The 13,231-nt window shown below is 32.2% G+C and overlaps 1 protein-coding gene across 4 annotated transcripts in view; it reads left to right on the forward strand.

The window, feature by feature from the left end:
• ERBB4 (erb-b2 receptor tyrosine kinase 4) overlaps positions 1 to 13,231 on the forward strand; it is a 1,127,099-nt gene that overhangs the window by 359,427 nt on the left and 754,441 nt on the right. The gene's annotated exons all lie outside the window — the stretch shown is intronic.

The following is a 13,231-nucleotide window of genomic DNA, read 5'->3' on the forward strand; positions in this document are numbered from 1 at the left end:
TTTCAGGAAGGATTTTAATTACTAGAGTGTTGTTTTCATGGGTGCCAATGTGGTCTGTGATGTCAAAATGTGCACAATGTTTTCATATTTTCCAAAGTAACAGAGTGGTTTGTTAAAAGTTGTTTAGATCATGTCATTCCTCTTTTCAAAACTTTCCCAGTGCCTTCCATCTCATACACAAGTCAAAATCTTTGCAGAGGTCTCCAAGTTCCTATGACACCCACACTCCATTATGTTTTTGAGTTCTCTTATTGCCTTTCCTCCTCCTTCACTCACCTTCAGCTGTAGCAGCCTAATCATTGACTTTTGAACAAACCAACCTTGTTTCTGCCTGAAGGTCTTTACTTGCTGCTCCCTTGGTGTGGATTCTGCTTCTCTCTCACACCTGTAAGAATAATTTGCCTCTTGCTTTAGGTTTTTACTCAAATGCTACTTTCCCAGTGAGGCCTTCCCTATGCCATCCTATTTAAAATTTCAACCCATATTCCTCTTCTCTCATTTCTCCTCCTTAGTATATATTACTATATCATACTATATAATGTGTGGATTTATCTTTTATTTTCACCGATCTCCCTAGATGTAAGCTTCTTAAGATCAGGGATTTCTGACTTGCTTGTTCACTTTTGTATCCTCTGTGTCTGGCACATTGGTAGATGCTCAATTAATAATTTATATAAAATTATTTATATAGATAATTTATATAATGAAATAAAATGAATTTCTGTGAATAATTGATATAAAATTAGTGTTTTATTGTTATTAATATAATATTATTAGTATAATTAGCTGGTATACATAAAAAGAGTTTACCAGAAATTAGTCTACATAAAACCAATAATTTTAACTGATATTTTACTTAACTGATCATTCATCTTGTTTTAAAAAATATGCCTGCTCCATGTTTAAGAATCATATTTGTGATATAGATCTAGCCTATAGTGAAATTAGCCTTATTACTATTGCCTTATTACATTGATTTATATGGTATTGTTAAGATGAACTTGATTCATATATTTAAATATTTCAGTATCAAACTATATCCTCAGTGCCTAGTATGTGTTTAGTATATAGCATAGTATATAGCAGGTCCTGAATACATATTTATTGACTCAATGAATGGATGAATGTAGAAATGATACATGTGAACTTTTGATAAACCAAAGAAAATTAATATCGCTGATAAAAGCACCACCATTTTAAATAAAATTACATGCTCATTTAAATGAAGAGAGGTATAATGAAGTATTTGTTTAAATGAGTTTGCCACATTTCAAAGGCAATTTATAGTACAATTCTAACTTTGGAACCAAATTAATATTCATTTGACAAACATTTCTTGAGTGTTGCTATCATTGTCTAGAAAATAGGATGAATAAGGTTAGGTTGAGTCTTTCCTCTATGATCTTTCTCTTCTCAATCCTCCACTTTCTTTCTCTCATACACACACATAAACGCACATATGCAAACATACTCACACATGATAAGTGTCAACAAAACAAAAAGATGATAGGAATGTGTAATTAGGTTATATGATTGTTAACATACGGTACACATGAGAGTTTCACAAAAGAGGCAGACACTCAAATAAACCATTGTTTTCTGGACAGCAAGCCAAAATATTGGGGGGTACTGTAGGCTGTTCTAGCATAGTGTCAGTGTCATTCCCTTTAGATGAATTTTAAAATATAGAACCTGCTTCGGAAACTCCGATTTATTTTTTAATGAAGGAAATATTTTGACATAGTTATCTTCAGAATGAAGCAATACTATTATAAAAATATTAGGAATAAAAAGCCAATTTTAGCCAGTTAAAAGTCTTACATGTTTCTCATCATTTCTGAAAATATTTATTGATTAAATCAATAATGAAAAAATCCAACCTGGATACACCTTATTACAACAATCCAGAATGCCATACAGAGAGGCACAGGCTGCACTTAACATGTTCAGTAAGCCCAAGCTGTGTTAGAATTGGGGCTAAAATAAACACTCCTAAAATGTGTTAAAATATTGTAATATATTTAGAGCAGATTTCATGTAAAGAGGAAAACAGCATGCTCCACTGATTTTTATGTGTTTTTAAAGGTAATTTAACATCGTTATGGTTTCATGCTAATATGTTCATAGGAAAGAGAGAAAATAATCAACAAGTATGGGGTAATTAATCATAAGGGTAAGTTATAAAAGAAGGAAAACTTGGATAATTTAATTTTAAATGAACTTCCTCAATATCTAATTGATGAATTCTGAGAAAAGAGAAACGTATGTGTAAGCATCTGAATTTTTGTTAGTTTTCCTTCCAGCTTGAATTCAAAAGAGTTGACATTTTTGCAAATTCTTCCTGGAAATGTATTTGACAAGTGCTACTTTCAAACTCAGAAACAAATACTACCCTACTGACTGATTGATTCCTTGGTCCAGGTTTATAAAATCACTCTGGAACAGACAATATTTAACATGAATCATAGGTTTGTGTGATGCTAATTACTTAGTCATATGATAATAATTAGTTAGCACCCCTCAATTGCTCAAGTGAACATATTTCTTTTTGGATCTTCCTGCAGAGGAAATGCACTATTCTCTTTTTGGAAGAGCATATCAGTAATTCAAAATTAATTTTGAATTTGTTTGCTTCTAACAACAAATTCTTTTTGACCTACAAGTATTGCAAAGTTGATAGCCAGTGGTCTGATTAGCGCTATTATTACATTTATTAGGCAAACACTTTTAAGCCAGACAATGTCCCAAACTCTGTACAAATATTGGCTTATCTAAACCTCACAATAACTCTACAATGTAGGTACTACTACAAACTTTAATTAATACAAGTTTCATATTAAGTGGTATTGAAACTTATTCATACTATAAATGAAAATAACCAATAGTCTTAAAAGTTTTTCCATGTTAACTTTCTGAAAAATTTCACAGAAACCTTCAGATAAAAATTTTCAGGTGAAAAAGATGAAACAGTTTTCTAAAGATACATTTAGAACCAAATACTAGGGAAGACTTTAGCAGTTTACATATATGACTTTTCCTATTTGTCTACATATTCCTTTTCCCTTATGTCCCTTAAAGTGATTGGTTGATTTGTCACTGAGTGTATCTGTGCAGGATAATCTCCCCAAGGTGGTATGAAATTAAATAGATCTTTTCTATTTTGTGTAGTGTAGAAGAAAGGAGGCTTTGTTAAACTGAGACCATCATCAGTGTCTGTGGTGAAATTAATGTTCTAGAATTATTAGCTACCATGACCTTCTGAAGAATTTTAAACAAGGAAAGTCCAGATAACTGAGCATCTTTAATAAACTTTTTGTTTTGTTAAAAATTCTTCAGTTCCAGTCATCTATTACCTTAACATGTCTGCAAATAGTTTAACTACATGAATTACTATTTGACTCTGTCCTGATGTCAACTAATATTTTTTCTTATTTCACTGGACTGACTATGCTAGGGACATAGCTCAGACTGGCATTCTGTGAATTCTGACCAGTTTTTTGGCCATCCCTAGAGTCTCTTGGACCAGAAGATCAGTAAATATTCCATATTTTTTTGGTATAAGAAAATCTGAGTTGGTTAGTGCTAATTGCTCATCCCTAATAATTTAAAAATTGGAAGTTTCTGGTTGGCACTTTCATGAGCAGCCTTGAGGAACCCTACAAGTCTGAAGTATATCTGATAACTCAGATAAAGCTTGTTTTAAAAGGTAGGCCAGGCTCTCTATAATGCTTTATGGTCTTAGAACTTATCTGCATGTACTGGCAGGTAGCTTAAGAAAGCTATGTAGTCTGATTTAGGTGGTCTCTCCTCTGTGACCCTAAGAACAAGGCTTATAAGCATGAGAGAATCCAAAGTTTGTTATGTACCCATGTCAAATCTCATTAAATAATTATGTTCTTGGATTTGGGTAACTTACATAGGCCTGTCAGTATATATATTAAATCTCCAATAAGGTTCATTCATTCATTCAAATTTTAATGTAATATATACTGTGCAATATACTAGAGGTTAAAAAATAATAGAACAATGTGTAGAAAAATAAACAGAAAATTAAAATACTTATTTGTGATTAGTAATGAGTTAATAGCTGTAAGTAGTTTGGGGTCACTGGGTAAGGTAAAATTATACAAAAAAAATTTTTTTTCTAACACATGCTGGTGAGAATGTGGGGAAATTAGAACCTTGTGAATTTCTGGTAGGAATGTAAAATGTTTTTAGCCATTGTGAAAAACAGTATGGTGATTCCTCAAAAAATTAAACATAGAATTACTGTGTGATCTATCAATTCCACTTCTGGGTATATACCCAAAGAAATTGAAATCAGGGATTTGAACAGATATTTTTACATTAATGTTCATAGCAACGTTATTCACAATTGCCAGAAGAACATTGATGGATGAATGCATAAACAAAATGTGGTATATGGATTCAATGGAATATTATTCAGTCTTAAAAAGGAATCAAATTCTGACACATGCTAAAACATAGATGAATCTTGAAGACATTATGCTGAGTGAAGTAAGCCAGTCACAAAATGACAAATATTACATGATTTGCTTATATGAGGTCCCTAGAATAGTCAAATTCAGAGGCAGAAAATAGAATGGTAGTTTCAGGGGGCTGAGGGGCAGGAAGAATGGGGAGTTGTTGTTCAATTGATACATAGTGTCAGTTTGGGAAGTTGAAAAACTTCTGGAGATGGATGGTGGTGACAATTTCACAACAATGTAAATGTGCTTAACGCCACTTAACGCCACTTAACTGTACACCAAAAAAATGGTTAAAATGCTAAGTTTTATGTTATGTATATTTTGACCCAGTAAAATAACTTACCGATTAAAAAAATAGAACATTTTCGAAAAGGTAATAGTACTATCTTCAATCAGTCACAGTAGTAAAATGGGAATTTTTCCTTTTAATAAGGGATTTTTTTCTATAAATTAAGCATTCTTTTATGAGTATTCTTTCTATAAGTTAGAACATATGTTATTATGATTTGGGTCTATTTGCTGAACTATCATAAGAGTCTTCTTACCAAATGTCTTAACCATTGAGCAACTTCATAGTTTGAGTCTTGAGAACACCTGTCTTAAATAGGTGAAAATAAAAATTAAAAAGTTTATCCATCAAACGTATATTTTCCCACTTAAAATTCTCTTATTATAGTTGCAAGTTTAATAAAAATTTTCAAGTTATAATTTAAAGAACTGAATATGAATTTTAGAGTGTGCTCACTTTTTCTATAGACCCTTAGAAAACACTACTTAACTGTATAGTTTCAGAGACCAGTAAACATAAATTTCTAACAGCTTTTTATAAAGAGAAATAGTTTTAAACAAACAAAGCAATACAAAATCTGGAATAAAGACACAGTGGCATCTGTGAAATTGTCAGGTTTATTATGGGCAATTTCCCTAAGTACTTCTAGGCCCTATAGACAGAAAACTTAGGTTGAAATCAATGCTCTGTGTTTATGGTACTAGCCATACAATTTTTTTTAACATCTTTATTGGAGTATAATTGCTTTACAATGGTGTGTTAATTTCTGCTGTATAACAAAGTGAATCAGCTATACATATACATACATCCCCATATCTCCTCCCTCTTGCGTCTCCCTCCCACAATCCCTATCCCACCCCCTAAATCAGAAAGAGAAAAACAAATACCGTATACTAACACATATATGTGGAATCTAGCTATACAATTTTGGGTGAGATATTTATCAGTGTTAAACCTCAGTTTCCTTGTATATAAAATAGTAATGACATTACTTTTCTCATAGGTGTGTGGTTACTTTTCTCATAAGTGTGTGAGATGACCAAGGTCCACGATCATTTATTCAAAATTCTGAAATCCATAAAGCTTTAAAACTAACAGTTTTTTTTTTCTTTTTTTAAGTTGGCTCCAAAATTAATTTAGGAGAAAACCTTACCTAAACTGACTTGAGACAATTTTTAGCCTTTATTGATCCCACTCTTTGTGGCTTTTCATATTTTACTGTGAATTATTAAACTCGTTAAATATGGGGTGCTGCTCAACCCAGATGGGGCATGACATAAAATGGTACATGCACTTGAATTACCTAAAATCCTAAACATATCTGGCTCTAAGGAACTGGGGTGAGGGATTGTGCATTTCTCTACAGAAAACACTAAATAAAATACTTTGCACATATTCAGCCCTTAACTTAGCTATTATGATTATTAATTTGGGCACTTGTAAGAACTTGAAGTTAGAAACCACACTATTTCATTTAAGATATGGTCAAAGGAGTCACTTGAATTGATGTAACATTTGGCAGATCAGTAAACAAGTACTGTTACCTAAGGATTAGTGCTTTTATGAGATTTCTGCTTCTTTCCTTACATACAATGTAAAATTGTATTGCATCATTTAAATTTTTCAGGCCAAATTATTACAAACTACTGTATTAAAATTGCTTATATTAAGAAGTCACCTTTTAAAAGTTGACTTCTATCAAAATAATTTTATTTTTGAATGCATATTTCTGGTTATGCATGATTGATTATCTTACAATTAAAAAAAAAAACTTTCCATTTTCTTGCCCTACCCTTACTTCTCAGTTGTGGCATAAAAGAATGAACACTGTGACTAGAGGGAATCAGGCATATTCAATTCCTTAGTTCTGGTCAGTTTGTTTCCTGGGTTACTTACAAGATGGGATGTAAACATTCTGAAATGAGCTCTTGAAATACACTTTTTTTTTTTTTTTTTTTTTTTTTTTTTTGCGGTACGCGGGCCTCTCACTGTTGGGACCTCTCCTGTTGCGGAGCACAGGCTCCGTACGCGCAGGCTCAGCGGCCATGGCTCACGGGCCCAGCCGCTCCGCGGCATGTGGGATCTTCCCAATCCGGGGCACGAACCCGTGTTCCCTGCATCGGCAGGCGGACTCTCAACCACTGCGCCACCAGGGAAGCCCTGAAATACACTTTTTAAATATGATTTTTACAGGTGAGATATGGAGAATGTTAAGCATGCATTTGTTTATTTTTATTTTAGAAAGATAATGTTCATGAAAACAATAAGGAACTTATGAATTATGCTTGTATCATATCAAAAATTATGCCTTAGAGAATTTCTGTTATCTACTATAACCACTTCTATTTTTTGCTAAATTAGGAAGCCTAAAATTATTTTATGAGAACCACAAGTATCTTTTTAAAAGCAATGTTTCATTTAATTAATTTAATATTAAAAATAGCCTTATTTAAAAATTTGTAAGAAAAGTAGGACTTCTACTGATTTGTTATGTGGCAAACTATTAATAGCAGTCTAAGAAGTAAATATTTTTCAAGGCTTTTTTCTGAATCTGAGAATTTTTTTTGTTTTTCTTAGAATGTGGCACCTTTAGCAATGGTCAGCTGTCCAAGACAACTTACAAGTGATAACTATTGGTATTCAAAATTCTTTAAAATACTGACAAACTGGTATTTTTAAGGGATGGGAAAAAACAAACTTATATTACCAAATTTATAATATATTCCGACAAGTGAGGACTCTGGTAATACCTACAATGAAATAATACTTGTTACAGTTAACGGTGAATTTTATGCAGTCATTTTCTTACACTATATAAAATTTAAAAAATTTATTAGGATTTTACTGCAATGTAACATGCTGCAATATTTCAGCTTCTCAAAATAGTGTGTGGGCAATCTCTGAACTTTCTGTATTAAATTTTTAATGCATTTTCATAAATATGGCTTCTGTAAGTGAAATATAAACAGTTTTTATTTATTTTTTCATATTAATAATTTAGAGTCTTTATACTCCTAAAACCCTAAACATTTTCTTTTCCATATAGCTAAATAGATGGAAGTACACCATTTTGATAATTCTTTTTGAGAAGCATCACTTTTCTTTTAAAATCTGACTATGAAGGCTTTAAAAGCCTTCAGATATGCCAGCAAGAATATAATTACAATTTTTTTTCTTTAATTATTACATTAATTTTGAACAGAGCTGTCTCAGAGGATCATCATTTTAATTTCCCAGCCGCATGTAACAATTAGATCTGTGCAATTATGACTTAAACAATGAACATTCTCAATAGGTTAATGTATTATTAAGCAACAGCTAACAGGTTGTATGATCCTAATGAGAAAGCGCCAGGTTGTATTGTCAGCACATATTTGACACAAATGGTATATTGTTGCAAACAGTGACATGTGACACATGTATTGTCCCTGGAACAGAATATCCTAGTTTAATGCTACAGTCATTTAAAGGACAGAAAATAGTTTCTTGGCTTTTGTGTTCATTAAAGATAAATCTTGGGCTGCCTTGTAGGCCAAAATAAAACATTAGTTTTGAAAGGAAACAAAGTGTATATATATATACATTATTTCTCTTCACCTCTTCCCTAAATTTTTTTCCTCTTCCTAACACATATGTTTCATAATTTAACTTTGTTCTTTTAAATTGTTCAGAATTTAGCAATTCTGTGTTATATTCTGTTCATCTTATAGATATGTGCTGATAAATCTTCAACATTTTTTAGCTTTTATTGCTTTGCATAACTATAAAAAGTTAATAACAGATTTATATTTTATTAGCATTTGTGCTGCAGATGCAGGAGACATCTTAAATTCTAATTTAATGCACCTTTAAAGTCCTTTTTATTAGCCTGTTAATTCCCAGCCGTACTGTTTTATTGAAATGTGCATTACATTTGTGCCATAGTCAAAACAGTGGTATAGATCTAGAATTGTAAGGAAAAAATATCTCTAGTAGTTGGATAAACTACACACTCAACAAAGTCTAAAGGGCCCACTGTAAACATTGTGGGCCCCTTGAAGTTGTAATAGTAATTACATATCTTTTAGTATTATAGACAAAGAATTACACATATCCATAGGTAAGAGATTTTATTGGTAGGTAAAAGTAAGACATTTAATATTTATGACAATTGTTAAATTCCATTTTAAACATGAATTTTATTATATAGTTTCAGAAATATATATGCCTAGAAATCTAGATTCACTAATATGTAATAACAATACTTCCTTAAGAACTACAATTGTAGTGTTCTAAGAGGTCAATGCATTTCACATGAATAAAACTTTTCTATGTGGTTTAATGTAATAAGGAAATGTGCATTTGTTATGCTCAAAGGCCAACCTGATTTTAGTATTTCTCTCACCAGAGCTCCTGAACCATTTTATGACTCTTGTTAGTATTCTGTGTATGACCCAGCAGGTGTCAAGATAGAGAAGATTGGGGAAACAGATAGTCCACCTCTAATTAAATACCAGACATCTCCCCCACCATTTTTATTTGCGTTTCCCCAAATGGGAAAGCAGATGGCATCACTTGAGCCTATGTAGTGACAACCACCTTTTAAAATTTCTGCTGAAATGGAAAAATGGTGACAATGCCAGTTCAGCCGTTACAGCTCATACTCATAATGGACAAGATGGCAGATTAGTTGGAGGGCGTTAAAGCACCCTGGAGGTATAAATATAAGCCATCTTCATTGCCACTGCATCAGTCCAGCCATATCCAAACCCAGGGAGAAAAACATGTGGGTCTTGCTTTATTTTGTACATAGCAGGAGCTGGCAGTAAAGTTACATGGTAAGATAGATTTCCAACATTTTCCCTGCCATTAATTGTAATTTTTCAAGGTTTCCTCGGTGACAGAGTTTACAAAAGGGAGCTTTAGTAAAACTATCATTTGTTTCATGGATCAATATGGTTTAGGGAATACAAAACAACTTTAGTTGTTTAAAAATAGAAACTATCAGAGGGTGTCCCCCTCGTCCCCATGGATATCAAATCATGCTATTGATCTGTCTACAGCGTAACTGTGAAAAATTTTCAGATATCAGGTGGACTAGCTGGGAATACAAATAAAGCCACTCTACTAACGAGGATAGTATATGGTTCCTGAGAGACCTCCTGAGTATCCCAGTATGAATCCTTCTCTAAAAGATGTGGCCTCTGTCTATGCTAAGACCATGAAAGATAAGAAAAGGCTTAAGACCAAAAGTATTATTGTTCTATTTTTTTCCTATTTGTTCTCTTTTCCTATATCTTTCACCATTTGTCCAACAGATTCCATCAAGTAATTCTGAAAAAAAAATGTTAAAATGGAAAAACATATATGGAAAGCAACATAAAATAAACACAGACTGAAATATGATCTCCACATATATGCAATAGTAGTATGATTACAATATTCAGAGGAAAGAGAATTGAAATAAATAATTATGAAATCCAGGAATTATTGCCCTCAATGCACAAATTAATTTGAAGGATTAACAAAGTTCTATTTCAATTTAGAATAATGCCTCACACAGCTAGTCTGTCTTGATTTTAAAGACTGAATATTAGGGGGACTTAGAATTATGGCACAAAGGAAATGAAAAAGAATACATATACCTACAAGTAGGTTTTAAATTTTTCTGTTTCTCAGTATGCTTTTAATTTTAAAAAAATATAGTCAAAACTCATTTGCAGTGCAGAAAAATAGGATGATTCCTTAACCCAGTGGTTCTCAATGGATAAAGCATCATTTAGGGGAATAAGTTAGAAATGCAAATTATTGAACAGACCTACAGAATCAGAAAATGGGGGTAAGGCTCAGCAATCTGTATTATAATAATTCTTCTGCATGATTCTTTTGTAGTCTAAAGTTTGAGAATCACTTCTTTAGACCTTTGTTAACTGGAGCTACATTTACTAGTGAAATTATATACTTACTGGTAAATTGGTAATTATACAGTGGTATATTTTAACTTAATTTTTAAAAAATGCATTTAGTCCTATACTGATCAATGTTCTGATCCTTAAGGAAGGGCAGTGAAATTTAAGGAAACTTGTAGTTAGCCAAATAAACCTAATTCAGATGTGTTTGGATATTTTATACATTACTGAGCCTGCATATATTTTTTAATAGAATTCTGAAAATGCGTTCAGAATGAATGTAACCAGGTTTGGTTTCTTAATTTCTGAAACATTATTCAACTATGAATTAGATTATATTGATAAAAATATGATATACTTTATCCAAAATATCTTTACTTAAGATAAAATTTTTTTATCATTAAGATATGAAATTGTTTCATGAGATTCTTTTCACAGGTTTAAGTGTCTAAATTTTAATTGGTTAACATTGACCCTATGGTTTGCAACATACATTGTAAAGGAACAGATGGCTGTGTGAATAATCTTCAAAATTTAACTTGACTTAAATACCCTTAAGTACCATAGGCCCCAGGTTTTTAAAGGGTAGAACCTATACAAGTAAGTTACACCATTTAAATGAATCTCCGTTTTGGTTCTGGATAATAAAGATAATCATATATTTGAAATTTAAAAATCTTTCTAGTTCAATAAATAAGACTTTTTACAATACATAGCTATAAATGGCTGAAAAAGAATAACATTCAAGAATTCCCACTTAGGAAGTAGTTATTCCTCTGAATATTTTATTATTTGTGTCTGTATAGACTTTACTCCCAAAAAAGAATGCTTTCATTAGTCTTACGAAGACATATTCCAATATGATGAATAATATTATAACTAAAATAGTTTTACTAGCAATAAAGATGATCTTACAATATAATTGGTTTACATCTTTTGGTTCTTATCAAGTAATATTTTTAACCTGACAATGTCAAATTTTAGTGTAGCAGGTATAGTATGAGGGTTAGAAATTGCATCTGATCTAATCACTTAGGGATATTGTAAACAAATCAATGTGAACTTTTGCACCGTAATAGAAAATACTTGGATATTCAGGGTGAAAGACTTACAATGAGAGAAGAAACTGTTTTCTTCCAACTGGATTACAGTAAGACACACTTATTTTTCTTAATATTTTGTAGTATATATATCATGTGTCTATAACATATTTAGTGCACTACACTAGGCACTTCATGGAATATAAACTTGTTTATAAATTGGAACATTGAAGATTCTTATTATTGAGCCTGATATGCCACTCTTGAGAAGTAAACTTGCAAGTATTTCAAGAATGGAAAGAAAAAAGATAATAGCTTGAAGATATGCAGGGGGTTTGGAGAATTTTACAATTTTTATTTGCAATAATGAAGAAAAGAGATTGACAGAAATCTTGAAATAAAATGACACTAGGAATAGTTAAGAGTGTGGAGGATTAGCAAAAGCCATGACAGGAGTAGAGATCTGGATATACTGGGGAATAAAAGAGAACAATCATTACTCAATTGATTCTAGGAATTGTGAATTAGAAGTCACTAGTAATTTCAAATAAAATAATCAGGTTAAAGGGGGAAAAATAATCAGAGAATAGCCACAATATCATGAATTGAGCAACATATATGGAAAATAATCTGTTTATATATCTTCAGCTCTCACTTAATACTTAACATGCATTAAATAACAACCCATATGTGAGGAACAGTGACAGGCATTGAATCTCTATCCTCATGTAGCTTATGTTGTAACAGGGAAGACAATGAACACATTGCAAGTATGAGCGTATGGGAGACTATCAGATAACATTCACCTAGTCAGAGAAGTCGTGAGGGAAGGTTACCTAAAAGAATAGCGCTTAAGCTGAGATCTGAAGGATCTAAGTAAAACAGAACAAAACACTTGTAGGTAAAAGAGGCAGCTAGACAAAATATGATTCAAACCTATTCAACAAGGGAAAAAGTGGCACTAGATGAAACTGAAGAGGTAGGCAGAAGGTAAATTGTCTTTGTGATAAAGGTCCTGTTCACTAAAACAATGAGAAGCCTTTGGAAAAGTTTATGTAGGAGAGTGACACCATTAGCTTTTCAAGTTACAGAAAGCATTCTGGCTTCAAAGAAGAGAAGAAAGAAAGGTAGAGGGCGAAATGTTCATGCTGATCGTTCAAGAGGGTGTTATAGTACAGACTAATGTAATAGTTTAGACTAGAGTTGAAACAGTGAGGAGGGGTGGAAAGTGTGAGAGAGAGAGAGAGAGAGAGAGAACATGCAAGAGAGCAGAGAGATATTTGCAAAGAAGAATTGACAGGATTGGGGTTTGACATGATGCATGGCTGCTCATCTCTGACCTGACAAACTGCTTTTATTGTGGCTCTTTTCACCAAGATAGGGGCTTCTAGAACTGTGGGGGAACATGGTAAAGTCAGATTTGAAGATTTTTCTTTGTAGTGTCTCTGAGATATCACAAGGGTATATCACTAAAGAATATTATAACATTGAAATGCAATGTCTTATTTTGTGAGGTTGTTAACT

This window comes from Aethalodelphis obliquidens, unplaced genomic scaffold (genome assembly GCF_003676395.1).
Source record: "Aethalodelphis obliquidens isolate GAN/ISIS:26980383/991018 unplaced genomic scaffold, ASM367639v1 scaffold2, whole genome shotgun sequence".
NCBI classification, from domain to species: domain Eukaryota; kingdom Metazoa; phylum Chordata; class Mammalia; order Artiodactyla; family Delphinidae; genus Aethalodelphis; species Aethalodelphis obliquidens.